This window comes from Amborella trichopoda, chromosome 12 (assembly GCF_054954075.1).
Source record: "Amborella trichopoda isolate Santa Cruz 75 chromosome 12, AtrichopodaSantaCruz75HAP2 v2.0, whole genome shotgun sequence".
NCBI lineage: Eukaryota > Viridiplantae > Streptophyta > Magnoliopsida > Amborellales > Amborellaceae > Amborella > Amborella trichopoda.
In genome coordinates this window covers 36,511,002-36,517,974 of record NC_142347.1, presented here as the reverse complement: position 1 = coordinate 36,517,974, position 6,973 = coordinate 36,511,002, and the positions used below count along the sequence as shown (strand labels likewise).

General features: G+C 34.4%; 1 non-coding gene across 1 annotated transcript; it reads right to left on the bottom strand.

Moving 5' to 3' along the window:
• Positions 1-5,493: 5,493 nt before the first annotated feature.
• LOC148779559 (small nucleolar RNA U3) lies at positions 5,494-5,689 on the bottom strand. The gene has a single exon (XR_016046628.1). It is a non-coding gene; the product is annotated as a small nucleolar RNA U3 (small nucleolar RNA).
• Between the last annotated feature and the right edge of the window lie 1,284 nt (positions 5,690-6,973).

Genomic DNA, 6,973 nt, shown 5'->3' with positions numbered 1-6,973 from the left:
CGCCACCAATTTCATGTCAGCAACAACCTTAATCTGATAGATTTATGGCTACCGAGTTTCTGATAGATACAAGGCTAATGGGCAATGAGAAAACGATGATGGCATTGCTACTTACATCGGCCTGGGCTGTTGCACACCATGCTTCTTCAGAGATTAAAGGAGAGTGAGAGATTCTCTACAGAGAATTAAGATAGAAAAAAAACTGAGAGAAGATGATTGCAGGAGCTTCTTTAATTTTTTTTATGATCACGTCCATGGAGGTAGTGAGAGAAAATTGAAGTTGCGAAGAGAATGGTGTTCTCTATGCTTACAAGGGTGATGACCTAGGAATCAAGACAGTTGCAAGGACCAGGGCTCTTGTCATTCTTTTGTCAAGTGGGAAGATGAAGGCGTAATTTATTTACACTTGTATTTTCAATTTTGATTGTTTAAACGGCTTTTAATCGGTACCAAACCCAACAATTATCAAGATTTAATTTTTATTCCTCAAATTTTAATTCTCTGGGTCATGAATTTCTGACCACTGTTTTTGTACTTGGCTAAAGAGACTCGAACTCGGCCTATTTTTATTATTTATTTATTTATTTTTTAGCATAACATAAACTCAACCAAATAACTCGCCTCGACTTAAATCTAACTCTTGAAAACTTGGTTTTGGTTCTGAACCCACCAAAAGTGCACGGTTTATGTAACATGTACGGTCCAATGTAACTAAAAAGGTACAAATTGAACTCGAAATCGAGATATTAGATTTTTGGGAATGATTTGGTGTAAATCTAGGGGTTCGTGCATTCACCGGCCCTCATTGGCCACGTATATATATTTTTATATATATTTCCTAATGTTGTATTATTTTTGCTAGTTTATGTCGTGATAAAGTAGTTGGAGTCTTGAATCATAACATCTTATGAGGAATCAAGTTTGGGTCAAGCGGTAGCAGTTGGGTTTTCGTAGCACCGTTTTTTAAGTTTATTTCTATGTAACCAAAAATATTTTGTTCTTGTGATAAAATTTAAAAGATTTAAAATTAATATTTTTTTGTTTTAAGACTACTAATGATAATTTAAAATAAACCAAGGCTCTAAACAATCAATTTAGAGCTCACCTTCAAACAATGTTGAGAAATGTGGTTTCAATATTGAAAATCTTTGACTAGCCTTAAAAAATATTTTCATCTTTAATTATAAAATTAAAAGTTTCAAAAATAGTGTAGATCGAGTAGATCTATTAAAAATTGACGGTAAAAAAAATGCGTTACATGATGCACTGCTTTCAAAACTTGAAATCCATTTTTTTTCTCAAGTCCATGCATCTTGATGTTGAGATGATCAATTTGAGGATATTTGAGCATCAAAACAACCTCTTCTAAGAAAATTTTTAAGGTAGGCTCTAATGTGATTGTTTAAAGCCTAGGTTCTATATAAACTTTTCCCATATATATACATATATATATATAGAAAGCACTACGCAATGTCTGGTAGTGTTTCACTTTTTAATTTTTTTCTATAAATCGGAATAGCCTGAAATTTGAAGTGTGTAATCATAAAAAATAGGGGAATCTTTGAAAATTATAAAACCAATATTTTACGTGAAAGAAATTTGGAGTGTGTATTAACTTTTGGGGGTATTTTGATCAATTTATTTTTATGCATACTTTTTTTTTATATTTTTATTAGATGCACATAAGTAAGACGTACATACCCTCCAAATTTTAGGTTTTTCGAATTTATAAAGAACAATGAAAAATAAAGCACTACTGAACAATCGTGACAGCACGATGAAATTTGGATGGTAACAAGGGTAAGAGAAATCACTATTCATTTTCACCTAGAAGCTATAATAAATAGTAATATAGGTGGAATCTTAGCCATGAGATATTCATCGAGTGGTCCAAAATACATATCACTATTTTACTTTTATTTATTTTTATATAAATCTGATTAAGATGAAATTTTGGATGAATATACCTAACACTATTTCGCACCATATAAAAATATAAAACAGTATTTTTAATAATTTGAAATGACTAAATCACCCCCATCATTTTTAGGGGTATTTCGATCATTTTATATTTTGAAAAATATTATATATATATATATATATATATTTAGTTATGTGCCTTATTTTTTAGTACACCCATCTAAAATTTAATTACTATAAGATCTCTAGAAAAAATATTAAAATTTATATAGTGATATGAAGATCTTACGATTGAGACTCCACCTACATTACTATTCATTATAGCTGCCAGTGTTTATTAGATTTTTCCATTATTTATATATGCACGTATGTATGTAGGCACACATAACACATACACACGTATATGTGTGTGAATATGAACCCTCCAATCCACTCTCTATAATATGGAAATGCATGTAAGTTGAATTATGGATGAAAATTTCATAACACCCCAAACCCTAAAGCCCAAAATATAATAATAATAATAATAATAAACAAAAAAAATAGAAAAAAAAAAAAGGGATCAGATTTGAACTTGGGTGGCTGTGGTGTATGTTGTTCTCTATTAAAAGTCTGTCAAACTTTGACGTACTCCGAGTAGATGAGCAATACATCTCAACACTCATATTTCACATTTGACAGATAAGGGGATGTGAATTTTCCATCTAAAACTTTAATTGCACTGATCGTATACGAACCCTAAGAATGTAGGAATTTTACTCTTTTTTTTTTTTGCCAAGAGTATGATCCAATATCAATACAATAAGAAACTAACAAATTTATGGGATTAAATTCACCAAGACTAGGGAAAGGGATTCAAGTTGTGGATGTGGCACACCCCATACCTCAGTTGCACGTTGTGGATCCCGTTCCCACTGACACCTTCAAACACTAATAACCATTTAAAAAACGGGTAGGAGTACGTACTGAATTATCCAAAAGACAATTTCACTAGGACTGAGATATCATTATTTAGTTTTTCCCCCGATTCACAATGCAAAAAGTTATATTTGTAAAGCATATGACCAACAAACACTGCATTAGAGCTTCAGGGAATGGATGAGATTAGATTTTCGTGTTCACAAAATGGGGTTCTTGTCCCTTAGATATTTTCGGATAGATCCTAGCCATCCAAGTGGAGATCGTGTGAGCACCCTAACATAACCCATCATATAATACAAATTCTACTTTCTATTTCATGTTCTAAACCTACAACAAGTTTTTTAATAAAAATATATTGTTTCAAATTTGGAATAACGTCATTTAACTTAGGGAAAAGTTTACGTAGAGCTGAGGCTCTAAACAATCAAATTTGAGCCTACCTCAAAACTTTCACTAGAAGAAGTTGTTTTGACGCTTAAATATCTTTAAATTGATCATCTCAACATCAAGATACCCAACAATCGACCAAACTTGAGACATATTGAGCGGGATCCATCCTCACCATGTTACAAGGAGTGCCATTCAGGGGTAGATACCGTTACTATGGTATCACCTTGCTAGCTTTGGAGGTACACCAATTCTGTTGTATGTGCATATTCTTTTATGGATGCGATTAGCATGCGGGCCAAAATGTAGAAATGCAGCCATTGAATAAATCTATTTTCTAGATGGTTTTTTGGACTTATAAAGATATGTAATCTCTAACATGGGTTCATGAATATGAAAAAATAAATCAATTTTATAAACTAAATATAATACTTCTATTAAGAAAGGAAAAAGTTTATATAAGGTTGCAATTTTAAAATGTAGAATTACCGATGCACCTCAAAAACCTATTGGAAAAGGTCGTTTTAATGTTGGAAAAACCCTCTAGTTGATCCTCTCGATATCGAGAGGTAGGAATATGAGAAAAATAATAATATTTATAGCCCTAGATATAGTGCATCTCACAACACATTATCTAGACCGTCCATTTTTAAGATTTTCATATGTTTATAGATCTACTTGATTTTAACCATTTTTGGAGTTTAAAACTTTATAATTAGATATGAAAATAGATTTTTAGATAATCTTAAGAAGTTTTTATACCAAAATTACATGTTATGATAAAATTTGGAGATGCCTTTATTGGATTGTTTAATATTGCAACCTTATAGAAACTGCACCCATTAAGAAAACAATTGGACGTTTCTTTCAATTGTTTTTAGATGGACCTCTTATTTGCATCCATCTTTAAGAACATTGATAATTGGAACATCCAGGCCCATACGATAGAAGTTCTAGTTTATTGTAGTACTTCTTTGTTTGTTGATAGGAAGTACTATAGCAAACTGATTTCCATCTTCCATTAAAGTTTGCTCATCCAGGAAGCTCACCCCTCGCCTTTTTTTCTGTTTTTTTCCCTACCATGACCTTTCTCCCTCTCTATATTTCCTTGTTTCATTTATCTATGGAACATGCTATTTCTCTCTCTAAATCCTCTGTAACCATGCCATTTCTCTCTTCCTCCTCTCTCTAACTATCACGTTTCTCTAACACTTTTGTCAATCTAAATGTGCCCATTCTGTCTAATACCTTCTCTATCTAACTCCTCTGTCTCTCTTCTCGTGCTTGTCTCTATCTAACTCCTCTATCTCTCTACCCGTGCTCTTCTCTATCTAACTCCTCTATCTCTCTACCCGTGCTCTTTTCCGTCTTTCTAATGCAGCCATAGGTATATCTCACTAACCGTGCTCTTATCTGTCTTTCTAATAGTCATGACCCAGCTAATAGCCTGTGGCCGGGCAAAGAAGGGCAATATGACCATTAGAGACAAGTTTAGTCATTTTTTTTAAGATAATAATGTGTGGCTAAGATTAAATATGATAGATGGCCAAAATTTTATGAGAATTTTTTAGAGTTATGAGTTTATAAAAATACTTGGTATTGAAGGATTTTAGCTGCGGACAGTGACGCAAGTTTGTAAAAAAATAAGAAGATGTGGATTGACCGACCTTCCTTACAATATCTACTTGCAATCGGATCATTTTGTATTTTAGGTAATTATTTGAGATCTGGTTGTAATTTACACTTAATATTTTTTGATAATGTACTTTATTTAAATAGAAATTTAAAAATAAGGGAAATGGTTTGATCGGGCTGCAGCCCTATCAAAGTACAGCTTCACCTAATAACTCATCTGAAATTGTAATTCAAGCAATGAAGAACCTTTAAATAGATCATTTTGACTTAAAAATTATGATTGTGAAAAAAATAGTATTTCAAACCCAAAAAACAATGTGTAATGTTAAAAAATTGCCTAGTCCCTCTATTTTGTCCTAAAAACAATTGTTTAAAGATCCCAAGGATTTGTATGCTTTTTTTAGTTGAAAAATTTTATTTTTGGTATTGAAAATTGATATTAGAGCCATCATGGAGTTTCCGTGATGGAAAGTTCTTTCTAGATGAGGATTAAAGGTGAGGCTTCATTTGGCTTTCATAAAGCCTAGGCGTTATAAAAACTTCATCTTAAAAATAAACACTGAAATATAATTTGTGATTTTTTTTACTTTTATTTTTATTTTTTAACAAAAAAAGAAGAAGGTTTTTCTTGGTCTGTCAGACGACATGGCCATCTCATCAGCCGTTGGTTCTGAGAGCGATCATCTTGGGCTAATGAAGCCCGGTGAGGTCCTATTCACACTCTAGCCACGTGGCTATGTCATCTTTCAGATTGTTGTGCGTCTCCATTGTGTCAATGGAAAGAGACGTACAACCAATAGAACAGATCCTGTTCAAGTAAGGTCGGAATGTAATTTGTGATCTTATGGTAGAATAAATGATTTTGTAAGAAATTTCCACCCCTTAATTGATATTTTCCCATTATAATTTTCACCCTCGAGAGATGGGAAAAGTCCTACGAAGGTAGACACAGAGACCTACACATTTTAAGATACATAACTCAAAATGCATTTTCTTACCACGAGAAAGACAGGAGAGAGAAACCAATGCAGATATTGCAGAGAGATAGAGAGCCTACCATCTACCACCTTAGAGAGAGAAAGAGAGCACCATCTAGAGAGAGAGACTACTGTCTTGGGCATCAAGCTTTCTTTAGAATCTTGCGTCAGAGAGAGAGAGAAATCTCCTCACAGAGAGAGAGTCACATGAGCATGGCCATGGCCATGGCCGAAGAGTGCAGCACCCACCGGTACCTATTGAGCCCTTCTCACCCTCTGCAGGGAATATGCCCCTATTGCCTCACCCAACGAATTCGTTGCCTCAAAATCCAGCAGAAACAAGTCTCTTCTTTTTCTTTCAACAAGAAAAGAAGATCAAACAACACCAAATCCTTCTTTCTCTCTCTTTTCAGTAAACTCCATTGTGGACGCTGCCTGCCTTGCCGGCAATCCATCTCTTCCGCCCACCCCACCCATGGCTCAGGCAAGAACCAATTTTCCGGCAACATTCCCAACCAAACCCAATTTTTCGTTGACGATTCCGGCCAAGATTCAACGGGCTCTTACTACGAGTGGGCTTCATCGCCTGATGGAGTTCTTTTTGTCGATCGAGAGGAGCACGCCACGCAGGCGCCGTTGCATCAAGTTAACGGCGTCGATTTGAAGAACTCGGATAGTGATGATGATGGTTCTGACTACGAGTGGGCTCCATCGCCTGATGGCGTTCTTGGCGTCAAGAGAAAGGTTTCAAGAATCGTCGATCATTTCGAGAGGAAACAAGAACCAGCCACGAGGAAGGAGATGCATCCCACGGCGTTAAGCCCACTTGCGCACCATGTTAACGGCGTCGAAGCGGACGGTGATAGTACCTCTGACGGAGATTTGTTCTTTAGCTGCCAATCGTCTCCTAGTCCGAGCTCAGGTATGACTCGATCAACAGGGCCATCTCGATCAACATAGAATAAAAGAGAAAATTGTTTCAGAGATTTCAGGATTGTCCACTTTTTTTTCTTTTTTTTCTTTGTTTTGTTTTTTTTTTTTTTTTTTTTTTTTTTTTTTTCTCTTCTAGGTATAGGGTTTTTTTTTAAAATATTTATTTATTTATTTTCTTTTTTTTTTTTTCAGGTATAGGT